At 42.2% G+C, this 26,871-nt stretch overlaps 1 long non-coding RNA gene across 1 annotated transcript; it reads right to left on the bottom strand.

The window, feature by feature from the left end:
• Nucleotides 1–6,680: 6,680 nt before the first annotated feature.
• Nucleotides 6,681–10,882, bottom strand: LOC121684695. Its single transcript, XR_006023172.1, has 3 exons — nt 10,761–10,882; nt 8,801–8,911; nt 6,681–6,951 (listed from the first exon to the last, which is right to left on the bottom strand). It is a non-coding gene; the product is annotated as an uncharacterized LOC121684695 (long non-coding RNA).
• Between the last annotated feature and the right edge of the window lie 15,989 nt (nt 10,883–26,871).

Genomic DNA, 26,871 nt, shown 5'->3' with positions numbered 1-26,871 from the left:
CCGATCTTGCCGTTACCCCTTATCCTAACCCTAACCCTAACCCTAACCCTAACCCTAACCCTAACCCTTTTCCTAACCTTAACCCCAACCCCAACCCTTTGCCTAACCCTAACCCCAACCCCAACCCCTTGCCTAACCCTAACCCCAACCCTTTTCCTAACCCTAACCCCAACCCTCTTCCTAACCCCAACCCTGACCCACCCCATCTCCTGCCCCTTATTGGCACCTACTCACACGGCATACAACACCTTCACCACACACTGAAACAACACTATACTGATTTCCAAACAACACACCCCACCTTCCAACACCACACACTCATCTCCGCATATAGACGCAATAAAAACCTCAAAGACCTCCTCATACGCACCACCTTCACCCGTCACTTACAACCACCACCCCCTAAAGAAAACTTACACTTCACCCCTCACCTATTCATCACTAATATCCATAGTCACTGTTCTGCACCCACCAATCCACTCAACTTAGACACTCCCAATTTAGTATATGCTATCACTTGCACTCACTGTCACATGTTGTACATTGGGGAAACTGGACATACACTTCGCATACGCCTCAAGCAACATCTGCACAACATACATAAAAATACACTCAACACTTATCTTGTCACACATTTCCAGACGCACAACATCACACATTTGAGGGTCTGTGGCCTTGAAGGGAACCCAGGCTGGACAATTTTACAGAGGAAAAGAGCAGAGAGATTGTGGATTTTAAAACTTCAAACACTACACCCACAAGGTCTTAATGAAAAATTGAATTAAAGTTTTATACCACTCTGTGTCTTTTTTACTAGCTCCTCTCTTTTATTTTATTTTATTTCCTTTTAACTTTTATTTTATTCTATTTTATTTATTTATTTATTTTTACTTTTAGATGGGATTAGTGGGGCGGGGACAACTGGCCAGTGCATAATGGTCCAAACAACCACTCACCAAAGCAAAACTTTAATTCTAATTTCCTAACCCTAACCCCCCTCTGACCCGGAGAGCTGGGCAAAGGACAAACCCTTACCTAACCCTAACCCTATCATACCCTTGTCCTAACCCTAACCATTCGTCCAACATATTTCCATTGGGTTTCCATTCAAACACATTTTCTTTCATAACTCTCGAACCCTACCCCTAGTGGCGAAATGGAGGGGTGCAACAGTAAGTCATTTTCAAAGATCTATCCATTCAAACAGTAAAAAAAAATTGTTAGGGAAAAAAAAAAGTTCACTACAAAGGTATGCCATTCGACTCAGAATCATCTGAAACGTACTCCTATACACTTTCTGGGGGAACTTTTTTCAAAACCCACTTTGGACTTAGAAGAATTTTTGATTTTTCCCATTCATTTCAATGGGGAAACTAAAAACGGCTATAACTTCCGAACGAAAGGTCATAGGTCAAATATTTTCTTTTCCGCCTCCCCAAAACCGGCCACGAGGAAGCCGGGGAACTTGTCCGCTTCTCTCTACGACCTTCCGTTCTCGAGATATAAGGATTTTTATGTTTATTTCCGGTTTTTAACCAACTTCCGGTTATCGGAGGAAGTCGAGGGTGGTCTCAAAAGGTCCGGCATCAAAAAGGGAAGGGAATGGAGTTGTTTTCAAGTCTCTAGGACCTTCCTGTCCTGAGTTGTAAGACGATCGGCACTTGTGCCGATCTTGCCGTTACCCCTTATCCTAACCCTAACCCTAACCCTAACCCTAACCCTAACCCTAACCCTAACCCTAACCCTAACCCTAACCCTAACCCTAACCTCTCACACCTAACCCTAACCCTAACCCTAACCCTAACCCTAACCCTAACCAATCCCTTGCCCTATTCCTAATCCTAACCCCAACCAACTCCTTACCCCAACCAATCCCTTGCCTTACTCCTAATCCTAACCCCAACCAACTCCTTACCCCAACCAATCCCTTGCCCTACTCCTAATCCTAACCCCAACCAATCCCTTGCCCTACTCCTAATCCTAACCCCAACCAATCCCTTGCCCTATTCCTAATCCTAACCCCAACCACAACTCCTACCCCCAACCAATTCCTAACCCCAACCACTCCCTTGCCCCTATCCTAAACCTAACCCCATTCCTAATCCTAACCCCAATCAAACCCCTACCCCCAACCAACTCCTTACCTTTAACCCCTACCCACTAAAAAGAATCGGCCTACCGCCCGAAAAAAGAATACTAAAATTCAATAATTGAAAAAATTAAAAAATTCTTAATACTTACCTTTTCTTACCTGAAAGAAGGAAAAGTACACAATTAATTAATCACGTATAAATTAGATAATAATTATGGTAACTTACCTCTTACCTTCATGGACATACACAGGGCCGTATGAACGGTGGGCAGCCTTGGCCTTCTGGGAAGGACCGTGCCCAACGTGAGCCCCAACATCGTTGGGGCCGCGGATTCATTCCCCTAACCTAACCCTAACCCTAACCCTAACCCTAACCCTAACCCTAACCCTTGTCCTAACCCTAACCATTCGTCCAACATATTTCCATTGGGTTTCCATTCAAACACATTTTCTTTCATAACTCTCGAACCCTACCCCTAGTGGCGAAATGGAGGGGTGCAACAGTAAGTCATTTTCAAAGATCTATCCACTCAAACAGTAAAAAAAATTTGTTAGGGAAAAAAAAAAGTTCACTACAAAGGTATGCCATTCGACTCAGAATCATCTGAAACGTACTCCTATACACTTTCTGGGGGAACTTTTTTCAGAACCCACTTTGGACTTAGAAGAATTTTTGATTTTTCCCATTCATTTCAATGGGGAAACTAAAAACGGCTATAACTTCCGAACGAAAGGTCATAGGTCAAATATTTTTTTTTCCGCCTCCCCATAACCGGCCACGAGGAAGCCGGGGAACTTGTCCGCTTCTCTCTACGACCTTCCGTTCTCGAGATATTAACAAATAACCAAATGGACAGTGGCTACAGTAAGTAATTTTCTAAGTTCTGTCGATTCACAAAAAAAAAAAGTTCACTACAAAGGTATGCCATTCGACTCAGAATGGCCTGAAACGTACTCCTATACACTTTCTGGGGGAACTTTTTTCAGAACCCACTTTGGACTTAGAAGAATTTTCGATTTTTCCCATTCGTTTCAATGGGGAAAATAAAAACGGCTATAACTCCGGAACGAAAGGTCATAGGTCAAATATTTTCTTTTCCGCCTCCCCAAAACCGGCCACGAGGAAGCCGGGGAACTTGTCCGCTTCTCTCTACGACCTTCCGTTCTCGAGATACAGCGATTTTTACGTTTATTTCCGGTTTTTCACCAACTTCCGGATATCACAGGAAGTCGAGAGTGGTCTCAAAAGAAGCGTCTTGACGAGAAGAATCGATTGATATATGTACCCTCACTCTCCGACTTTCACAGCCCGAGATACAACGAAATCCCTCATTTGAGGGGCAGATTTTGAAACTACCCCTTCCCGGGGTCCTACAGGGAAAAATTATATACCAATCGATGCGGAATCTCACCCCGAATCCAACGGAACCGGTCTCGAGTCGATGCGACCTTCCGTTCGGGAGTTATTGCCAAATCCCTCACTTCGTTTGGTTTTCATCCCTTATCCTAACCCTAACCCTAACCCTAACCCTAACCCTAACCCTAACCCTAACCCTAAAAACCAACTGCACCCCGGTGCACTTTTGGCTATTACCCCCTATCCTAACCCTAACCCTAACCCTAACCCTAACCCTAACCCTAACCCTGGTAAAGGATAAACCCTAACCTAACCCTAACCCTAACCCTAACCCTATAAGGACATCAGCAGAGATCAGTCGATGACTGATCGGTGGTTTTTACCCCTATTCCTATTCCTAACCCTAACCCTAAAAACCAACTGCACCCCGGTGCACTTTTGGCTATTACCCCCTATCATACCCTTGTCCTAACCCTAACCATTCGTCCAACATATTTCCATTGGGTTTCCATTCAAACACATTTTCTTTCATAACTCTCGAACCCTACCCCTAGTGGCGAAATGGAGGGGTGCAACAGTAAGTCATTTTCAAAGATCTATCCACTCAAACAGTAAAAAAAATTTGTTAGGGAAAAAAAAAAGTTCACTACAAAGGTATGCCATTCGACTCAGAATCATCTGAAACGTACTCCTATACACTTTCTGGGGGAACTTTTTTCAAAACCCACTTTGGACTTAGAAGAATTTTTGATTTTTCCCATTCATTTCAATGGGGAAACTAAAAACGGCTATAACTTCCGAACGAAAGGTCATAGGTCAAATATTTTCTTTTCCGCCTCCCCAAAACCGGCCACGAGGAAGCCGGGGAACTTGTCCGCTTCTCTCTACGACCTTCCGTTCTCGAGATATAAGGATTTTTATGTTTATTTCCGGTTTTTAACCAACTTCCGGTCATCGGAGGAAGTCGAGGGTAGTCTCCAAAGAAGCGTCTTGACAATAACAGTAAGTGATATGAGTTTCAAGATGATAGGACCTTCCTGTCAGTAGTTGTCAGACGATCGTCACTAGCGACGATGCTGCATTTACCCCCTATACCTAACCCTAACCCTAACCCTAACCCTAACCCTAACCCTAACCATTCGTCCAACATATTTCCATTGGGTTTCCATTCAAACACATTTTCTTTCATAACTCTCGAACCCTACCCCTAGTGGCGAAATGGAGGGGTGCAACAGTAAGTCATTTTCAAAGATCTATCCACTCAAACAGTAAAAAAAAATTGTTAGGAAAAAAAAAAAGTTCACTACAAAGGTATGCCATTCGACTCAGAATCATCTGAAACGTACTCCTATACACTTTCTGTGGGAACTTTTTTCAAAACCCACTTTGGACTTAGAAGAATTTTTGATTTTTCCCATTCATTTCAATGGGGAAACTAAAAACGGCTATAACTTCCGAACGAAAGGTCATAGGTCAAATATTTTCTTTTCCGCCTCCCCAAAACCGGCCACGAGGAAGCCGGGGAACTTGTCCCCATGTCTCTACGACCTTCCGTTCTCGAGATATAAGGATTTTAAGTTTTATTTCCGGTTTTTAACCAACTTCCTGTTATCGGAGGAAGTCGAGGGTGGTCTCTATCGAAAGGTCTGGCCCTTAGAAATCCAGGGCACTTGGTCTGAAGTCTCTATGACCTTCCTATCCGGAGATATGATGAGATAAGGACATCAGCAGAGATCAGTCGATGACTGATCGGTGGTTTTTACCCCTATTCCTAACCCTAACCCTAACCCTAACCCTAACCCTAACCCTAACCCTAACCCTAAAAACCAACTGCACCCCGGTGCACTTTTGGCTATTACCCCCTATCCTAACCCTAACCCTAACCCTAACCCTAACCCTGGTAAAGGATAAACCCTAACCTAACCCTAACCCTAACCCTAACCCTATAAGGACATCAGCAGAGATCAGTCGATGACTGATCGGTGGTTTTTACCCCTATTCCTATTCCTAACCCTAACCCTAAAAACCAACTGCACCCCGGTGCACTTTTGGCTATTACCCCCTATCATACCCTTGTCCTAACCCTAACCATTCGTCCAACATATTTCCATTGGGTTTCCATTCAAACACATTTTCTTTCATAACTCTCGAACCCTACCCCTAGTGGCGAAATGGAGGGGTGCAACAGTAAGTCATTTTCAAAGATCTATCCACTCAAACAGTAAAAAAAATTTGTTAGGGAAAAAAAAAAGTTCACTACAAAGGTATGCCATTCGACTCAGAATCATCTGAAACGTACTCCTATACACTTTCTGGGGGAACTTTTTTCAAAACCCACTTTGGACTTAGAAGAATTTTTGATTTTTCCCATTCATTTCAATGGGGAAACTAAAAACGGCTATAACTTCCGAACGAAAGGTCATAGGTCAAATATTTTCTTTTCCGCCTCCCCAAAACCGGCCACGAGGAAGCCGGGGAACTTGTCCGCTTCTCTCTACGACCTTCCGTTCTCGAGATATAAGGATTTTTATGTTTATTTCCGGTTTTTAACCAACTTCCGGTCATCGGAGGAAGTCGAGGGTAGTCTCCAAAGAAGCGTCTTGACAATAACAGTAAGTGATATGAGTTTCAAGATGATAGGACCTTCCTGTCAGTAGTTGTCAGACGATCGTCACTAGCGACGATGCTGCATTTACCCCCTATACCTAACCCTAACCCTAACCCTAACCCTAACCCTAACCCTAACCCTATCCTGGAACCTGGACTTCCACCGCTGACTCCACAATCCTCCAACTCACCTGCGGAAAAAGAAATAGAAAAACTAACACCAATCCCACCAACGCCAATCACACCAGTGCAGACGGCGAGTTCGCCAGCACTGACCACACAAGAACAAACAGTAACCCCCAAACCCGCCACACGTATGAGTACAAGAAGTAAATACTGTAAATTGACAGTTACCCCGGGGAAACCTCCCTACAGACGGGGGAAATTAATAGGAAGGCAAAGGTTACAGTAGACCTGCTGAGTGGACAATCGCGTTGGGTGTGGGTGATGGACAGTGCCCAACCTTGCCTGGCTCCTGGTGAGGAGGGGGATGACCCTGACCTGACCCTTGCCCTAACCCTAACCCCAACCCCCACCCCCCAACCAATATCCTACCCCAAGCCCACCCCTAGCCCTAATCCTAACCATAACCCTTGACCCTGGGTCCCCCCCTCTGACCCGGAGAGCTGGGCAAAGGACAAACCCTTACCTAACACGCCAGTGCCTCCCCCCCCAACATCACCGTCGCTCAGCAACCCGATTTCTAAAAAGAAACAAATTACAAAAACAATTTATACAAACATATGTCTACAAGAAATACTTACCCAAAATACAAACCACTTACCTGGACCTGCAAAAGTACTATTGTACGTAAAAATGACTCAATACATACCTGGTGAAATAATACCAAAATATATGTCAACAAAAAATAAAAAAAGAAATACAAACCACTTACCTGGACCAACAAAAATACTCTTGTACATAAATATGACTTACTGATCAAACAATACCAAACAAATACATCAAACATCGAACATCGTGGAAACCTCTCAGAGGTTATAAAAGGAGGCGTAGACCGATTGAGTCTCAGTCTTGCTTGAGTCACCGGACGGTGAACATCGCCTGAAGCCTACCTCAGCCTAAAAAAAGCTAGCTAACAGTTCAAGCTCACTTGATAAAGATATAAAAAAATATCGAAACGTCGTGCTAAAGCTTGAACAATGACCAACAACAATGAATGGACAGAGGTTCACTATAAAAAAGGACATAGGGTTCCTAAAAAACAAAATCTACATGATTATGACAAAAACCAAAACCTACCTGATTATGACAAAAAACATTATGGATTTAGACATTGCAGCGATGTGGCTTCCCGAAACGGGAATGCGGACCGCTGCAATAAAAACCGATTTGGGCGAAATAACCGATGTGGACACGGAAACGATGGGGCTTCCCAAAAGTGGAATGCGGACCGTTTCAGCAATAACCGATATGACCAAAAGGCAAAAAAAGCATCAACAAAAGACAACAGAGAAAACAATTATATGCCTAAAGACAATAAGAAAAACAAATACATACCTACCAGTCCAGAGCTAAGAAAAACAGTCAAACTAATGCAAAAATTGATAACGATGATACATCACCTAAAAAACATAGAAACAAAAAATGAAAACCCACCTGCATCCTTCCAAAGATTGGAAAAATTCCTCACGGAAATCATAAAACCAGCCTCCCCCAGTGCAAAAGTGCAAGAATTACTTACCGGCAATGCAAAAAATTGGATGTACACAACACAAGTCATTTTGGAAGAACATTATGAACTTGAAATTCAAGAGACACTCAGAAAATTGGGGTCTTTGATGGGGAGAGATGGGCATACAGCCTTTAATATTGCAAAGGGGTGGGCAACCAAACATCTGGGAAAGAGACTAAAAATGGAGACTGTTGCTCGGGCTGAGGAACTCTTAGGCGAAGGACTAAGAGGCGAGTGGTCATTGGATGAGGACTTTCCTCTCCTTCCAACACCACGGGACCCTCCTCTTACTCCAGTGCACCTGCAAGCACCAAAACAGCCAAGGGTTAAAATCCAAATAGAACACAAAAAGAATACATGGAGTACACTTGCAGAGAATAACCAAACAGCTAGGGACTTACTTGAGTTCATCCTGGAACCTGGACTTCCACCGCTGACTCCACAATCCTCCAACTCACCTGCGGAAAAAGAAATAGAAAAACTAACACCAATCCCACCAACGCCAATCACACCAGTGCAGACGGCGAGTTCGCCAGCACTGACCACACAAGAACAAACAGTAACCCCCAAACCCGCCACACGTATGAGTACAAGAAGTAAATACTGTAAATTGACAGTTACCCCGGGGAAACCTCCCTACAGACGGGGGAAATTAATAGGAAGGCAAAGGTTACAGTAGACCTGCTGAGTGGACAATCGCGTTGGGTGTGGGTGATGGACAGTGCCCAACCTTGCCTGGCTCCTGGTGAGGAGGGGGATGACCCTGACCTGACCCTTGCCCTAACCCTAACCCCAACCCCCACCCCCCAACCAATATCCTACCCCAAGCCCACCCCTAGCCCTAATCCTAACCATAACCCTTGACCCTGGGTCCCCCCCTCTGACCCGGAGAGCTGGGCAAAGGACAAACCCTTACCTAACACGCCAGTGCCTCCCCCCCCAACATCACCGTCGCTCAGCAACCCGATTTCTAAAAAGAAACAAATTACAAAAACAATTTATACAAACATATGTCTACAAGAAATACTTACCCAAAATACAAACCACTTACCTGGACCTGCAAAAGTACTATTGTACGTAAAAATGACTCAATACATACCTGGTGAAATAATACCAAAATATATGTCAACAAAAAATAAAAAAAGAAATACAAACCACTTACCTGGACCAACAAAAATACTCTTGTACATAAATATGACTTACTGATCAAACAATACCAAACAAATACATCAAACATCGAACATCGTGGAAACCTCTCAGAGGTTATAAAAGGAGGCGTAGACCGATTGAGTCTCAGTCTTGCTTGAGTCACCGGACGGTGAACATCGCCTGAAGCCTACCTCAGCCTAAAAAAAGCTAGCTAACAGTTCAAGCTCACTTGATAAAGATATAAAAAAATATCGAAACGTCGTGCTAAAGCTTGAACAATGACCAACAACAATGAATGGACAGAGGTTCACTATAAAAAAGGACATAGGGTTCCTAAAAAACAAAATCTACATGATTATGACAAAAACCAAAACCTACCTGATTATGACAAAAAACATTATGGATTTAGACATTGCAGCGATGTGGCTTCCCGAAACGGGAATGCGGACCGCTGCAATAAAAACCGATTTGGGCGAAATAACCGATGTGGACACGGAAACGATGGGGCTTCCCAAAAGTGGAATGCGGACCGTTTCAGCAATAACCGATATGACCAAAAGGCAAAAAAAGCATCAACAAAAGACAACAGAGAAAACAATTATATGCCTAAAGACAATAAGAAAAACAAATACATACCTACCAGTCCAGAGCTAAGAAAAACAGTCAAACTAATGCAAAAATTGATAACGATGATACATCACCTAAAAAACATAGAAACAAAAAATGAAAACCCACCTGCATCCTTCCAAAGATTGGAAAAATTCCTCACGGAAATCATAAAACCAGCCTCCCCCAGTGCAAAAGTGCAAGAATTACTTACCGGCAATGCAAAAAATTGGATGTACACAACACAAGTCATTTTGGAAGAACATTATGAACTTGAAATTCAAGAGACACTCAGAAAATTGGGGTCTTTGATGGGGAGAGATGGGCATACAGCCTTTAATATTGCAAAGGGGTGGGCAACCAAACATCTGGGAAAGAGACTAAAAATGGAGACTGTTGCTCGGGCTGAGGAACTCTTAGGCGAAGGACTAAGAGGCGAGTGGTCATTGGATGAGGACTTTCCTCTCCTTCCAACACCACGGGACCCTCCTCTTACTCCAGTGCACCTGCAAGCACCAAAACAGCCAAGGGTTAAAATCCAAATAGAACACAAAAAGAATACATGGAGTACACTTGCAGAGAATAACCAAACAGCTAGGGACTTACTTGAGTTCATCCTGGAACCTGGACTTCCACCGCTGACTCCACAATCCTCCAACTCACCTGCGGAAAAAGAAATAGAAAAACTAACACCAATCCCACCAACGCCAATCACACCAGTGCAGACGGCGAGTTCGCCAGCACTGACCACACAAGAACAAACAGTAACCCCCAAACCCGCCACACGTATGAGTACAAGAAGTAAATACTGTAAATTGACAGTTACCCCGGGGAAACCTCCCTACAGACGGGGGAAATTAATAGGAAGGCAAAGGTTACAGTAGACCTGCTGAGTGGACAATCGCGTTGGGTGTGGGTGATGGACAGTGCCCAACCTTGCCTGGCTCCTGGTGAGGAGGGGGATGACCCTGACCTGACCCTTGCCCTAACCCTAACCCCAACCCCCACCCCCCAACCAATATCCTACCCCAAGCCCACCCCTAGCCCTAATCCTAACCATAACCCTTGACCCTGGGTCCCCCCCTCTGACCCGGAGAGCTGGGCAAAGGACAAACCCTTACCTAACACGCCAGTGCCTCCCCCCCCAACATCACCGTCGCTCAGCAACCCGATTTCTAAAAAGAAACAAATTACAAAAACAATTTATACAAACATATGTCTACAAGAAATACTTACCCAAAATACAAACCACTTACCTGGACCTGCAAAAGTACTATTGTACGTAAAAATGACTCAATACATACCTGGTGAAATAATACCAAAATATATGTCAACAAAAAATAAAAAAAGAAATACAAACCACTTACCTGGACCAACAAAAATACTCTTGTACATAAATATGACTTACTGATCAAACAATACCAAACAAATACATCAAACATCGAACATCGTGGAAACCTCTCAGAGGTTATAAAAGGAGGCGTAGACCGATTGAGTCTCAGTCTTGCTTGAGTCACCGGACGGTGAACATCGCCTGAAGCCTACCTCAGCCTAAAAAAAGCTAGCTAACAGTTCAAGCTCACTTGATAAAGATATAAAAAAATATCGAAACGTCGTGCTAAAGCTTGAACAATGACCAACAACAATGAATGGACAGAGGTTCACTATAAAAAAGGACATAGGGTTCCTAAAAAACAAAATCTACATGATTATGACAAAAACCAAAACCTACCTGATTATGACAAAAAACATTATGGATTTAGACATTGCAGCGATGTGGCTTCCCGAAACGGGAATGCGGACCGCTGCAATAAAAACCGATTTGGGCGAAATAACCGATGTGGACACGGAAACGATGGGGCTTCCCAAAAGTGGAATGCGGACCGTTTCAGCAATAACCGATATGACCAAAAGGCAAAAAAAGCATCAACAAAAGACAACAGAGAAAACAATTATATGCCTAAAGACAATAAGAAAAACAAATACATACCTACCAGTCCAGAGCTAAGAAAAACAGTCAAACTAATGCAAAAATTGATAACGATGATACATCACCTAAAAAACATAGAAACAAAAAATGAAAACCCACCTGCATCCTTCCAAAGATTGGAAAAATTCCTCACGGAAATCATAAAACCAGCCTCCCCCAGTGCAAAAGTGCAAGAATTACTTACCGGCAATGCAAAAAATTGGATGTACACAACACAAGTCATTTTGGAAGAACATTATGAACTTGAAATTCAAGAGACACTCAGAAAATTGGGGTCTTTGATGGGGAGAGATGGGCATACAGCCTTTAATATTGCAAAGGGGTGGGCAACCAAACATCTGGGAAAGAGACTAAAAATGGAGACTGTTGCTCGGGCTGAGGAACTCTTAGGCGAAGGACTAAGAGGCGAGTGGTCATTGGATGAGGACTTTCCTCTCCTTCCAACACCACGGGACCCTCCTCTTACTCCAGTGCACCTGCAAGCACCAAAACAGCCAAGGGTTAAAATCCAAATAGAACACAAAAAGAATACATGGAGTACACTTGCAGAGAATAACCAAACAGCTAGGGACTTACTTGAGTTCATCCTGGAACCTGGACTTCCACCGCTGACTCCACAATCCTCCAACTCACCTGCGGAAAAAGAAATAGAAAAACTAACACCAATCCCACCAACGCCAATCACACCAGTGCAGACGGCGAGTTCGCCAGCACTGACCACACAAGAACAAACAGTAACCCCCAAACCCGCCACACGTATGAGTACAAGAAGTAAATACTGTAAATTGACAGTTACCCCGGGGAAACCTCCCTACAGACGGGGGAAATTAATAGGAAGGCAAAGGTTACAGTAGACCTGCTGAGTGGACAATCGCGTTGGGTGTGGGTGATGGACAGTGCCCAACCTTGCCTGGCTCCTGGTGAGGAGGGGGATGACCCTGACCTGACCCTTGCCCTAACCCTAACCCCAACCCCCACCCCCCAACCAATATCCTACCCCAAGCCCACCCCTAGCCCTAATCCTAACCATAACCCTTGACCCTGGGTCCCCCCCTCTGACCCGGAGAGCTGGGCAAAGGACAAACCCTTACCTAACCCTAACCCTAACCCTAACCCTAACCCTAACCCAATGGGGAAACTAAAAACGGCTATAACTTCCGAACGAAAGGTCATAGGTCAAATATTTTCTTTTCCGCCTCCCCAAAACCGGCCACGAGGAAGCCGGGGAACTTGTCCGCTTCTCTCTACGACCTTCCGTTCTCGAGATATAAGGATTTTTATGTTTATTTCCGGTTTTTAACCAACTTCCGGTTATCGGAGGAAGTCGAGGGTGGTCTCAAAAGGTCCGGCATCAAAAAGGGAAGGGAATGGAGTTGTTTTCAAGTCTCTAGGACCTTCCTGTCCTGAGTTGTAAGACGATCGGCACTTGTGCCGATCTTGCCGTTACCCCTTATCCTAACCCTAACCCTAACCCTAACCCTAACCCTAACCCTAACCCTTTTCCTAACCTTAACCCCAACCCCAACCCTTTGCCTAACCCTAACCCCAACCCCAACCCCTTGCCTAACCCTAACCCCAACCCTTTTCCTAACCCTAACCCCAACCCTCTTCCTAACCCCAACCCTGACCCACCCCATCTCCTGCCCCTTATTGGCACCTACTCACACGGCATACAACACCTTCACCACACACTGAAACAACACTATACTGATTTCCAAACAACACACCCCACCTTCCAACACCACACACTCATCTCCGCATATAGACGCAATAAAAACCTCAAAGACCTCCTCATACGCACCACCTTCACCCGTCACTTACAACCACCACCCCCTAAAGAAAACTTACACTTCACCCCTCACCTATTCATCACTAATATCCATAGTCACTGTTCTGCACCCACCAATCCACTCAACTTAGACACTCCCAATTTAGTATATGCTATCACTTGCACTCACTGTCACATGTTGTACATTGGGGAAACTGGACATACACTTCGCATACGCCTCAAGCAACATCTGCACAACATACATAAAAATACACTCAACACTTATCTTGTCACACATTTCCAGACGCACAACATCACACATTTGAGGGTCTGTGGCCTTGAAGGGAACCCAGGCTGGACAATTTTACAGAGGAAAAGAGCAGAGAGATTGTGGATTTTAAAACTTCAAACACTACACCCACAAGGTCTTAATGAAAAATTGAATTAAAGTTTTATACCACTCTGTGTCTTTTTTACTAGCTCCTCTCTTTTATTTTATTTTATTTCCTTTTAACTTTTATTTTATTCTATTTTATTTATTTATTTATTTTTACTTTTAGATGGGATTAGTGGGGCGGGGACAACTGGCCAGTGCATAATGGTCCAAACAACCACTCACCAAAGCAAAACTTTAATTCTAATTTCCTAACCCTAACCCCCCTCTGACCCGGAGAGCTGGGCAAAGGACAAACCCTTACCTAACCCTAACCCTATCATACCCTTGTCCTAACCCTAACCATTCGTCCAACATATTTCCATTGGGTTTCCATTCAAACACATTTTCTTTCATAACTCTCGAACCCTACCCCTAGTGGCGAAATGGAGGGGTGCAACAGTAAGTCATTTTCAAAGATCTATCCATTCAAACAGTAAAAAAAAATTGTTAGGGAAAAAAAAAAGTTCACTACAAAGGTATGCCATTCGACTCAGAATCATCTGAAACGTACTCCTATACACTTTCTGGGGGAACTTTTTTCAAAACCCACTTTGGACTTAGAAGAATTTTTGATTTTTCCCATTCATTTCAATGGGGAAACTAAAAACGGCTATAACTTCCGAACGAAAGGTCATAGGTCAAATATTTTCTTTTCCGCCTCCCCAAAACCGGCCACGAGGAAGCCGGGGAACTTGTCCGCTTCTCTCTACGACCTTCCGTTCTCGAGATATAAGGATTTTTATGTTTATTTCCGGTTTTTAACCAACTTCCGGTTATCGGAGGAAGTCGAGGGTGGTCTCAAAAGGTCCGGCATCAAAAAGGGAAGGGAATGGAGTTGTTTTCAAGTCTCTAGGACCTTCCTGTCCTGAGTTGTAAGACGATCGGCACTTGTGCCGATCTTGCCGTTACCCCTTATCCTAACCCTAACCCTAACCCTAACCCTAACCCTAACCCTAACCCTTTTCCTAACCTTAACCCCAACCCCAACCCTTTGCCTAACCCTAACCCCAACCCCAACCCCTTGCCTAACCCTAACCCCAACCCTTTTCCTAACCCTAACCCCAACCCTCTTCCTAACCCCAACCCTGACCCACCCCATCTCCTGCCCCTTATTGGCACCTACTCACACGGCATACAACACCTTCACCACACACTGAAACAACACTATACTGATTTCCAAACAACACACCCCACCTTCCAACACCACACACTCATCTCCGCATATAGACGCAATAAAAACCTCAAAGACCTCCTCATACGCACCACCTTCACCCGTCACTTACAACCACCACCCCCTAAAGAAAACTTACACTTCACCCCTCACCTATTCATCACTAATATCCATAGTCACTGTTCTGCACCCACCAATCCACTCAACTTAGACACTCCCAATTTAGTATATGCTATCACTTGCACTCACTGTCACATGTTGTACATTGGGGAAACTGGACATACACTTCGCATACGCCTCAAGCAACATCTGCACAACATACATAAAAATACACTCAACACTTATCTTGTCACACATTTCCAGACGCACAACATCACACATTTGAGGGTCTGTGGCCTTGAAGGGAACCCAGGCTGGACAATTTTACAGAGGAAAAGAGCAGAGAGATTGTGGATTTTAAAACTTCAAACACTACACCCACAAGGTCTTAATGAAAAATTGAATTAAAGTTTTATACCACTCTGTGTCTTTTTTACTAGCTCCTCTCTTTTATTTTATTTTATTTCCTTTTAACTTTTATTTTATTCTATTTTATTTATTTATTTTTACTTTTAGATGGGATTAGTGGGGCGGGGACAACTGGCCAGTGCATAATGGTCCAAACAACCACTCACCAAAGCAAAACTTTAATTCTAATTTCCTAACCCTAGGACAGGCACTTTTCCTTGTTTTAAGCTAACACAAGCTAAAACATAAAAACTATCCTACCAGATATTTACTCCTTATCCAGGAAAGTCGAATTGGACAGAAAAAAACAAAAGCTAACCAGAGGAAACTAAGCTAAACTATGCTAACTCTAAGTCTAAAAAAACCAAAAGCTAACCACAGCAAATAAAGCTAAACTATGCTATCCCTAAGTCTATAAATAGGAGGAGCTGCTCACTAAGCCCTCATTCTGTCCCTGACCACTGAAGGAGCAACATGCCCCTGTGCCTGATGAAGACAAAAAAAATTGTCGAAACGTTGCAACCCAGGGCGCATGAAATTGCTAACCCTAATTTTTTGAACTCCCATAGCCGTAGTTACGGCATGGAAAAATACTAAGGCTATTCTGCCTAAACTTAAGGCTACTTTGCCTAACCCTAACCCTAATCGGGGAATGTTTTTACCGTCATAGCCATATTCATGGCATGACATTGGCGCTAAAGTCTATTTTGACTAGCCTATACCCTCATCTAAACTAAATCCTAACCCTAACCGATAGCAAACCTGCTTAAAAATCTAAGGCCTTATTTTGGCATTGTGTGTGTGTGTGGGGGGACCCTGATGAAGAGGGGCGATGGACAGTGCACAACATGGAGTCCTGGACTTCGGTCTGGGACCCATGAGTTCGTGAGAACATTTTTTCAAACCTAATCAGCCAGTGCCTCACTCTCTGATTCAGGTGTCTTCCCTACACCTAAGGGAGAAAGGACAAAAGAGGAAAAAGAAAATGGTTAAAGTGGGACTACAGAGAAAAATAACAAAAGACCAAAAACATACTTACCTGGTAACTGACACCTAAAACTAAACTACGGGAAAAGTATCTATCTGGTAGTGGAACCTAAAAAGCTTAAATTAAGAACTAACACAAGTTCTAGAAAAAGAGGAAAGGTCGTCGCGGACGATAAACATGGGACAAACCTCCCGCCTCGCCTCTATTCGGACCATTTGGATATTTGCTAAGGTCTAGAAACTAGACTAGGGCTAGGTGCCATATCTAAAGGACAGGCACTTTTCCTTGTTTTAAGCTAACACAAGCTAAAACATAAAAACTATCCTACCAGATATTTACTCCTTATCCAGGAAAGTCGAATTGGACAGAAAAAAACAAAAGCTAACCAGAGGAAACTAAGCTAAACTATGCTAACTCTAAGTCTAAAAAAACCAAAAGCTAACCACAGCAAATAAAGCTAAACTATGCTATCCCTAAGTCTATAAATAGGAGGAGCTGCTCACTAAGCCCTCATTCTGTCCCTGACCACTGAAGGAGCAACATGCCCCTGTGCCTGATGAAGACAAAAAAAAAATTGTCGAAACGTTGCAACCCAGGGCGCATGAAATTGCTAACCCTAATTTTTTGAACTCCCATAGCCGTAGTTACGGCATGGAAAAATACTAAGGCTATTCTGCCTAAACTTAAGGCTACTTTGCCTAACCCTAACCCTAATCGGGGAATGTTTTTACCGTCATAGCCATATTCATGGCATGACATTGGCGCTAAAGTCTATTTTGACTAGCCTATACCCTCATCTAAACTAAATCCTAACCCTAACCGATAGCAAACCTGCTTAAAAATCTAAGGCCTTATTTTGGCATTGTGTGTGTGTGTGGGGGGACCCTGATGAAGAGGGGCGATGGACAGTGCACAACATGGAGTCCTGGACTTCGGTCTGGGACCCATGAGTTCGTGAGAACATTTTTTCAAACCTAATCAGCCAGTGCCTCACTCTCTGATTCAGGTGTCTTCCCTACACCTAAGGGAGAAAGGACAAAAGAGGAAAAAGAAAATGGTTAAAGTGGGACTACAGAGAAAAATAACAAAAGACCAAAAACATACTTACCTGGTAACTGACACCTAAAACTAAACTACGGGAAAAGTATCTATCTGGTAGTGGAACCTAAAAAGCTTAAATTAAGAACTAACACAAGTTCTAGAAAAAGAGGAAAGGTCGTCGCGGACGATAAACATGGGACAAACCTCCCGCCTCGCCTCTATTCGGACCATTTGGATATTTGCTAAGGTCTAGAAACTAGACTAGGGCTAGGTGCCATATCTAAAGGACAGGCACTTTTCCTTGTTTTAAGCTAACACAAGCTAAAACATAAAAACTATCCTACCAGATATTTACTCCTTATCCAGGAAAGTCGAATTGGACAGAAAAAAACAAAAGCTAACCAGAGGAAACTAAGCTAAACTATGCTAACTCTAAGTCTAAAAAAACCAAAAGCTAACCACAGCAAATAAAGCTAAACTATGCTATCCCTAAGTCTATAAATAGGAGGAGCTGCTCACTAAGCCCTCATTCTGTCCCTGACCACTGAAGGAGCAACATGCCCCTGTGCCTGATGAAGACAAAAAAAAAATTGTCGAAACGTTGCAACCCAGGGCGCATGAAATTGCTAACCCTAATTTTTTGAACTCCCATAGCCGTAGTTACGGCATGGAAAAATACTAAGGCTATTCTGCCTAAACTTAAGGCTACTTTGCCTAACCCTAACCCTAATCGGGGAATGTTTTTACCGTCATAGCCATATTCATGGCATGACATTGGCGCTAAAGTCTATTTTGACTAGCCTATACCCTCATCTAAACTAAATCCTAACCCTAACCGATAGCAAACCTGCTTAAAAATCTAAGGCCTTATTTTGGCATTGTGTGTGTGTGTGGGGGGACCCTGATGAAGAGGGGCGATGGACAGTGCACAACATGGAGTCCTGGACTTCGGTCTGGGACCCATGAGTTCGTGAGAACATTTTTTCAAACCTAATCAGCCAGTGCCTCACTCTCTGATTCAGGTGTCTTCCCTACACCTAAGGGAGAAAGGACAAAAGAGGAAAAAGAAAATGGTTAAAGTGGGACTACAGAGAAAAATAACAAAAGACCAAAAACATACTTACCTGGTAACTGACACCTAAAACTAAACTACGGGAAAAGTATCTATCTGGTAGTGGAACCTAAAAAGCTTAAATTAAGAACTAACACAAGTTCTAGAAAAAGAGGAAAGGTCGTCGCGGACGATAAACATGGGACAAACCTCCCGCCTCGCCTCTATTCGGACCATTTGGATATTTGCTAAGGTCTAGAAACTAGACTAGGGCTAGGTGCCATATCTAAAGGACAGGCACTTTTCCTTGTTTTAAGCTAACACAAGCTAAAACATAAAAACTATCCTACCAGATATTTACTCCTTATCCAGGAAAGTCGAATTGGACAGAAAAAAACAAAAGCTAACCAGAGGAAACTAAGCTAAACTATGCTAACTCTAAGTCTAAAAAAACCAAAAGCTAACCACAGCAAATAAAGCTAAACTATGCTATCCCTAAGTCTATAAATAGGAGGAGCTGCTCACTAAGCCCTCATTCTGTCCCTGACCACTGAAGGAGCAACATGCCCCTGTGCCTGATGAAGACAAAAAAAATTGTCGAAACGTTGCAACCCAGGGCGCATGAAATTGCTAACCCTAATTTTTTGAACTCCCATAGCCGTAGTTACGGCATGGAAAAATACTAAGGCTATTCTGCCTAAACTTAAGGCTACTTTGCCTAACCCTAACCCTAATCGGGGAATGTTTTTACCGTCATAGCCATATTCATGGCATGACATTGGCGCTAAAGTCTATTTTGACTAGCCTATACCCTCATCTAAACTAAATCCTAACCCTAACCGATAGCAAACCTGCTTAAAAATCTAAGGCCTTATTTTGGCATTGTGTGTGTGTGTGGGGGGACCCTGATGAAGAGGGGCGATGGACAGTGCACAACATGGAGTCCTGGACTTCGGTCTGGGACCCATGAGTTCGTGAGAACATTTTTTCAAACCTAATCAGCCAGTGCCTCACTCTCTGATTCAGGTGTCTTCCCTACACCTAAGGGAGAAAGGACAAAAGAGGAAAAAGAAAATGGTTAAAGTGGGACTACAGAGAAAAATAACAAAAGACCAAAAACATACTTACCTGGTAACTGACACCTAAAACTAAACTACGGGAAAAGTATCTATCTGGTAGTGGAACCTAAAAAGCTTAAATTAAGAACTAACACAAGTTCTAGAAAAAGAGGAAAGGTCGTCGCGGACGATAAACATGGGACAAACCTCCCGCCTCGCCTCTATTCGGACCATTTGGATATTTGCTAAGGTCTAGAAACTAGACTAGGGCTAGGTGCCATATCTAAAGGACAGGCACTTTTCCTTGTTTTAAGCTAACACAAGCTAAAACATAAAAACTATCCTACCAGATATTTACTCCTTATCCAGGAAAGTCGAATTGGACAGAAAAAAACAAAAGCTAACCAGAGGAAACTAAGCTAAACTATGCTAACTCTAAGTCTAAAAAAACCAAAAGCTAACCACAGCAAATAAAGCTAAACTATGCTATCCCTAAGTCTATAAATAGGAGGAGCTGCTCACTAAGCCCTCATTCTGTCCCTGACCACTGAAGGAGCAACATGCCCCTGTGCCTGATGAAGACAAAAAAAAAATTGTCGAAACGTTGCAACCCAGGGCGCATGAAATTGCTAACCCTAATTTTTTGAACTCCCATAGCCGTAGTTACGGCATGGAAAAATACTAAGGCTATTCTGCCTAAACTTAAGGCTACTTTGCCTAACCCTAACCCTAATCGGGGAATGTTTTTACCGTCATAGCCATATTCATGGCATGACATTGGCGCTAAAGTCTATTTTGACTAGCCTATACCCTCATCTAAACTAAATCCTAACCCTAACCGATAGCAAACCTGCTTAAAAATCTAAGGCCTTATTTTGGCATTGTGTGTGTGTGTGGGGGGACCCTGATGAAGAGGGGCGATGGACAGTGCACAACATGGAGTCCTGGACTTCGGTCTGGGACCCATGAGTTCGTGAGAACATTTTTTCAAACCTAATCAGCCAGTGCCTCACTCTCTGATTCAGGTGTCTTCCCTACACCTAAGGGAGAAAGGACAAAAGAGGAAAAAGAAAATGGTTAAAGTGGGACTACAGAGAAAAATAACAAAAGACCAAAAACATACTTACCTGGTAACTGACACCTAAAACTAAACTACGGGAAAAGTATCTATCTGGTAGTGGAACCTAAAAAGCTTAAATTAAGAACTAACACAAGTTCTAGAAAAAGAGGAAAGGTCGTCGCGGACGATAAACATGGGACAAACCTCCCGCCTCGCCTCTATTCGGACCATTTGGATATTTGCTAAGGTCTAGAAACTAGACTAGGGCTAGGTGCCATATCTAAAGGACAGGCACTTTTCCTTGTTTTAAGCTAACACAAGCTAAAACATAAAAACTATCCTACCAGATATTTACTCCTTATCCAGGAAAGTCGAATTGGACAGAAAAAAACAAAAGCTAACCAGAGGAAACTAAGCTAAACTATGCTAACTCTAAGTCTAAAAAAACCAAAAGCTAACCACAGCAAATAAAGCTAAACTATGCTATCCCTAAGTCTATAAATAGGAGGAGCTGCTCACTAAGCCCTCATTCTGTCCCTGACCACTGAAGGAGCAACATGCCCCTGTGCCTGATGAAGACAAAAAAAATTGTCGAAACGTTGCAACCCAGGGCGCATGAAATTGCTAACCCTAATTTTTTGAACTCCCATAGCCGTAGTTACGGCATGGAAAAATACTAAGGCTATTCTGCCTAAACTTAAGGCTACTTTGCCTAACCCTAACCCTAATCGGGGAATGTTTTTACCGTCATAGCCATATTCATGGCATGACATTGGCGCTAAAGTCTATTTTGACTAGCCTATACCCTCATCTAAACTAAATCCTAACCCTAACCGATAGCAAACCTGCTTAAAAATCTAAGGCCTTATTTTGGCATTGTGTGTGTGTGTGGGGGGACCCTGATGAAGAGGGGCGATGGACAGTGCACAACATGGAGTCCTGGACTTCGGTCTGGGACCCATGAGTTCGTGAGAACATTTTTTCAAACCTAATCAGCCAGTGCCTCACTCTCTGATTCAGGTGTCTTCCCTACACCTAAGGGAGAAAGGACAAAAGAGGAAAAAGAAAATGGTTAAAGTGGGACTACAGAGAAAAATAACAAAAGACCAAAAACATACTTACCTGGTAACTGACACCTAAAACTAAACTACGGGAAAAGTATCTATCTGGTAGTGGAACCTAAAAAGCTTAAATTAAGAACTAACACAAGTTCTAGAAAAAGAGGAAAGGTCGTCGCGGACGATAAACATGGGACAAACCTCCCGCCTCGCCTCTATTCGGACCATTTGGATATTTGCTAAGGTCTAGAAACTAGACTAGGGCTAGGTGCCATATCTAAAGGACAGGCACTTTTCCTTGTTTTAAGCTAACACAAGCTAAAACATAAAAACTATCCTACCAGATATTTACTCCTTATCCAGGAAAGTCGAATTGGACAGAAAAAAACAAAAGCTAACCAGAGGAAACTAAGCTAAACTATGCTAACTCTAAGTCTAAAAAAACCAAAAGCTAACCACAGCAAATAAAGCTAAACTATGCTATCCCTAAGTCTATAAATAGGAGGAGCTGCTCACTAAGCCCTCATTCTGTCCCTGACCACTGAAGGAGCAACATGCCCCTGTGCCTGATGAAGACAAAAAAAAAATTGTCGAAACGTTGCAACCCAGGGCGCATGAAATTGCTAACCCTAATTTTTTGAACTCCCATAGCCGTAGTTACGGCATGGAAAAATACTAAGGCTATTCTGCCTAAACTTAAGGCTACTTTGCCTAACCCTAACCCTAATCGGGGAATGTTTTTACCGTCATAGCCATATTCATGGCATGACATTGGCGCTAAAGTCTATTTTGACTAGCCTATACCCTCATCTAAACTAAATCCTAACCCTAACCGATAGCAAACCTGCTTAAAAATCTAAGGCCTTATTTTGGCATTGTGTGTGTGTGTGGGGGGACCCTGATGAAGAGGGGCGATGGACAGTGCACAACATGGAGTCCTGGACTTCGGTCTGGGACCCATGAGTTCGTGAGAACATTTTTTCAAACCTAACCCTAACCCTAACCCTAACCATTCGTCCAACATATTTCCATTGGGTTTCCATTCAAACACATTTTCTTTCATAACTCCCGAACCCTACCCCTAGTGGCGAAATGGAGGGGTGCAACAGTAAGTCATTTTCAAAAACAAAGAAAAAACTGAAGTAATTATATTTGGTAAAAATGAGGAAAGACTTAGGGTTGCCACTCTCCTTGACACAAAAGGGTTGAAGGCAAAGGATACTGTTAAAAATCTTGGTGTATTAATTGACAGTGATCTAAATTTCAACAGCCACATGAAAGCAGGGTTGATTACTGCAATGGCCTGTGGGCCATGCCTTCCTAAAAAGACTATTAACCCTTTGCAGACCGCGCCGAACATTCCATTTTTTCATACTCGATGGCCTTATGGCACAAAAAGGCTTATTGTGTGGTTATGCTACATGACAGAGATATAATTGACCCACCATTATAATCAGGAGAAATAGCCCTTTCAAATGGTATAAAATATAATTCATAATTTTGAGGAGAATACACATATTATTTTAAAAATATCTTTAAAATTCAACCCCAAAAAACACAAAACTATCAGTTTGTCAAGATTAATCTCATTTTCCCCCCAATTTCTGTTGTAGATAGAGAAAAACTTAGAGTGTATGGGAGATTCACAATTTTGTCCTCTACTCAGTGATAAAAACAGAATCAATGTATCACCTTTTGTTCAAAAGTTATGATAAATTTATTAGACCTTTGCAGACGGCACGAAACATTCCGTTTTTTCATACTTGATGCCCTTGTGAGACAAAAAGGCTTATTGTGTGGCCATGCTACATGACAGAGATAAGATATACCCACCATTGTAATCAGGAGAACTAGCCCTTTAAAATGGTACATATCATAGTTAATAAGTTTGAGGGTAACACACATTGTTTTTAAACAATACCTTCAAAATTCAACATCAAAAAACACGAAAATATCAATTTGTCAAGATGAATCTTACTTTTCACCTAATGTCTATTGTAGATATAGTGTGTGAAAGATAGACAGTGTTGTGTTCTCCTCAGTGAAAAAAACAGAATCAATTTATCATCTTTGGTTCAGAAGTTATGATTAATTTACTCATAACTGCAAGTCGCAGTAACAAGTAGAATTTTTAAAGAGTAGGATGTTTTCCTTTCCTGGTTTGACATCTGACCAAAAATACACAGATATAATGGTCATGTAACAAATATAAGACGTTTTACCATAAAAACAAGATGCATAGCTAAATATAGGATGTCTTACTGTACTCTGAGGAGGCAAAATCAATTGTGGGGAGGAAAGATAAAGGCTGAAATAAAGACTAGGCAGGTGGTAACTGCTTCTCCGTGTGCTTCATTCTACTATGAAAACAAGAATAAGAGACACTGGCACATGTGTTTACGAAAGAGGAAATAAATCATTGTATTTAGATAAGTCTTTAACAATTTCATTAAATAATCAGGAACAACAACTTCAGGTAAATAACATAAACATATGTTTACAAACAAGCAGTAACTATTAGAACTACAAGAATGACAAGACAACAGTATAACAAAGATCAACAAAATACTTTAACATGATGAACAAAGCATCAATTCATATTATAGCATAACAAAGCATCAATTCACATTCACACATATAAACAATTAAAACATTAGAAGAAATTCAATACATTTAACAACCATACAGCATATATTTCGATACAATATATAATTATCGATATCATTTGCCCTACACATAAGGTGATACACTAACGCCGCATTCACACCAGATCTGTGGTGTGTGTGTTGTCACAGCTGTGGCGTGTGTGTGTGTGTGTGTGTCCATCTAAGCCTAGCAGACGATGAGGTGTAAATGCTACTGGAGTTGGTGTCCCTGTCTGTGTTAGAAGGATAGGCAAAGTGTATGCTTTCTACCTGACATGGGACTTGACCAAGCTCAAAATAAAGAAATTGTCAGATAAGAAAATTAGAAATTGAATTACAAATCTAAGCAAACTATTATCACTATAATCCCTGTCATTATTGTTATAAGCAACACTCTTATCACAACCAGAAATGTGCATACGCCCAGTTGGGCGAACACACACACACACACAAACATGCTTACCCATCTGAGGATGATGGGAGATTACTCTCCTCCTCTAGCACATCATTGTCTTCCTCTTCATCCAGAAACTACCCGTCCATGCCATCGTGCCATCGTGGTCCTTGGGGTCATGTTTGCCATCAGCAGTCGGCTGCTTTCACCTCAGTTGCACGTACTTCTCTCCCTCCATCTAAAATAACAAAAAAATCACAGGTCTGATAGTGAATAGGTTGTTTAGTTTTATTTTACATTACTTCCACATAATCTTAATCACCACCAACCATGACTCTTTTCACTAAAAGTATTTTTGTCACTAAAGGACTCCAATATTGCTTGGAGAGGTAACATTAGTCTCAGAGCTCACTATAAGTGTTATTGCCTTGGCTAAACTATACATAGCATACCAGCTTACAAGCAAACATTGATTCATGAACATGAGTCAGGAGATATGACAGAAAACATCTAAACAGCGTATGCATACACATACACACCGTACATAGGCTACTGCAGTTGCGTAAAGACAAAACACCCCCTTAGAAAATGATATGTCGACGAGTAGGCTTGGGTGTATGAGCTCCCATCATAGTTAGCCAACCAAAAACCTCATAATCGTAGCAGCCAACCTTACAGCCTAAAAGTTAAACAATACTAAGACACATTTCTAACAAATCTTCAGTCATGTATTGATGAAAACAGCAGTCAATGAATAAAATCCTTACGTTACACCATCGGTGATCAACACACTCACGTCGGTAACATAACATTAACGTTGTCATTCATGTCAGATGTTTCTATCTAAGTAAGCTAAGCAACTTGGCTACAAACAACTGTAAATTGTGCTATACATATTACGAAGGAATGAAAGGTTTATTTGACAATAAAATACCGATTAGGTGTACTTGACATAAAGTTGCCAGTCATGAAGCAGGGGAGTGAACTTTATCGCGACTACGCGTCAAGGACATGTTGCAGCCTCTCCTGATGCTAACGTTACCTAACTTAGCTAGTTTTCTGTATCATCAGATGACAAGCAAGCAATCGTTCAAAATAGAACAAATCGTTAAAGTTTCAGTCCTAGTAGGTCTGTAATCTTGGTTGACATATAGTAACCCCCAAAAATGACTGAAAATAATGAGTTTACTAAAGATTACGGTGTGCTAAAATACAAGCTGTCATATCAGCTGAAGTGAACACACACACGCATTATGTTACGGCCATGCATACAAGGTGTAATTACCAGGAAAAATAACTTTTAAAAACGATTTTGAAGTAATAACATGGATAACAAGTAGTAATAACATAAAAAGACTTGTTTTTACCTCAGATGATCCAGTAGTTTCTCCTTTGGACGACGTGAAGATCAACGATGCATAGTGCTTCCTGCTGTTTTTCCTCTAGTGGAGGGAGACGTCAACTCTTGATTTTTCCTTCACGTAGTAAAAGTAATTCGCGCCACAAATCCCTTAACTAATCATATCGCCAGAAAGCCTATGATGTGACGTTTTTGAGGAAGTTTTCATTGATAAAATTGGTTGGGGTATGGCGGAGTTATTAGACTGAACGTCATCGGTACTGGGGTACCGAAATTAGAACGTGCGGTCTGCAAAGGGTTAAACAGCTTCAGGTGATACAAAATGTAGCAGCTAGGACTCTAACAAAAACTAAAAGAACTGACCACATTACTCCAATTCTTAAGTCCTTGCACTGGCTTCCAGTAAGTCACAGAATTGACTTTAAAGCACTATTGCTTGTTTATAAATCAGTAAATGGAGCAGGACCTAAATACTTGTCAGGCATGCTTCAGCAGTACACACCTTCTCGTCCTCTCAGGTCCCAGGTGAAAAACCTGCTAGTAAAACCTACAGTTAGAACTAAACATGGTGAAGCAGCTTTTAGCTGCTATGCAGCTCAGCTGTGGAACCAACTTTCGGAGGACATTAAAAAGGCCCCAACTGTAGCCAGTTTTAAATCTAGACTTAACCCTTTGCAGACCGCGCCGAACATTCAATTTTTTCATACTCGATGGCCTTATGGCACAAAAAGGCTTATTGTGTGATTATGCTACATGACAGAGATATAATTTACCCACCATTATAATCAGGAGAAATAGCCCTTTCTGGTGGTATAATTAATAATTTTGAGGAGAACACAC

Source organism: Alosa sapidissima, chromosome 15, assembly GCF_018492685.1.
Source record: "Alosa sapidissima isolate fAloSap1 chromosome 15, fAloSap1.pri, whole genome shotgun sequence".
Lineage (NCBI taxonomy): Eukaryota > Metazoa > Chordata > Actinopteri > Clupeiformes > Clupeidae > Alosa > Alosa sapidissima.
The sequence above is the reverse complement of the archived record's forward strand: the minus strand, read 5'-3'. Positions and strand labels throughout refer to the sequence as shown.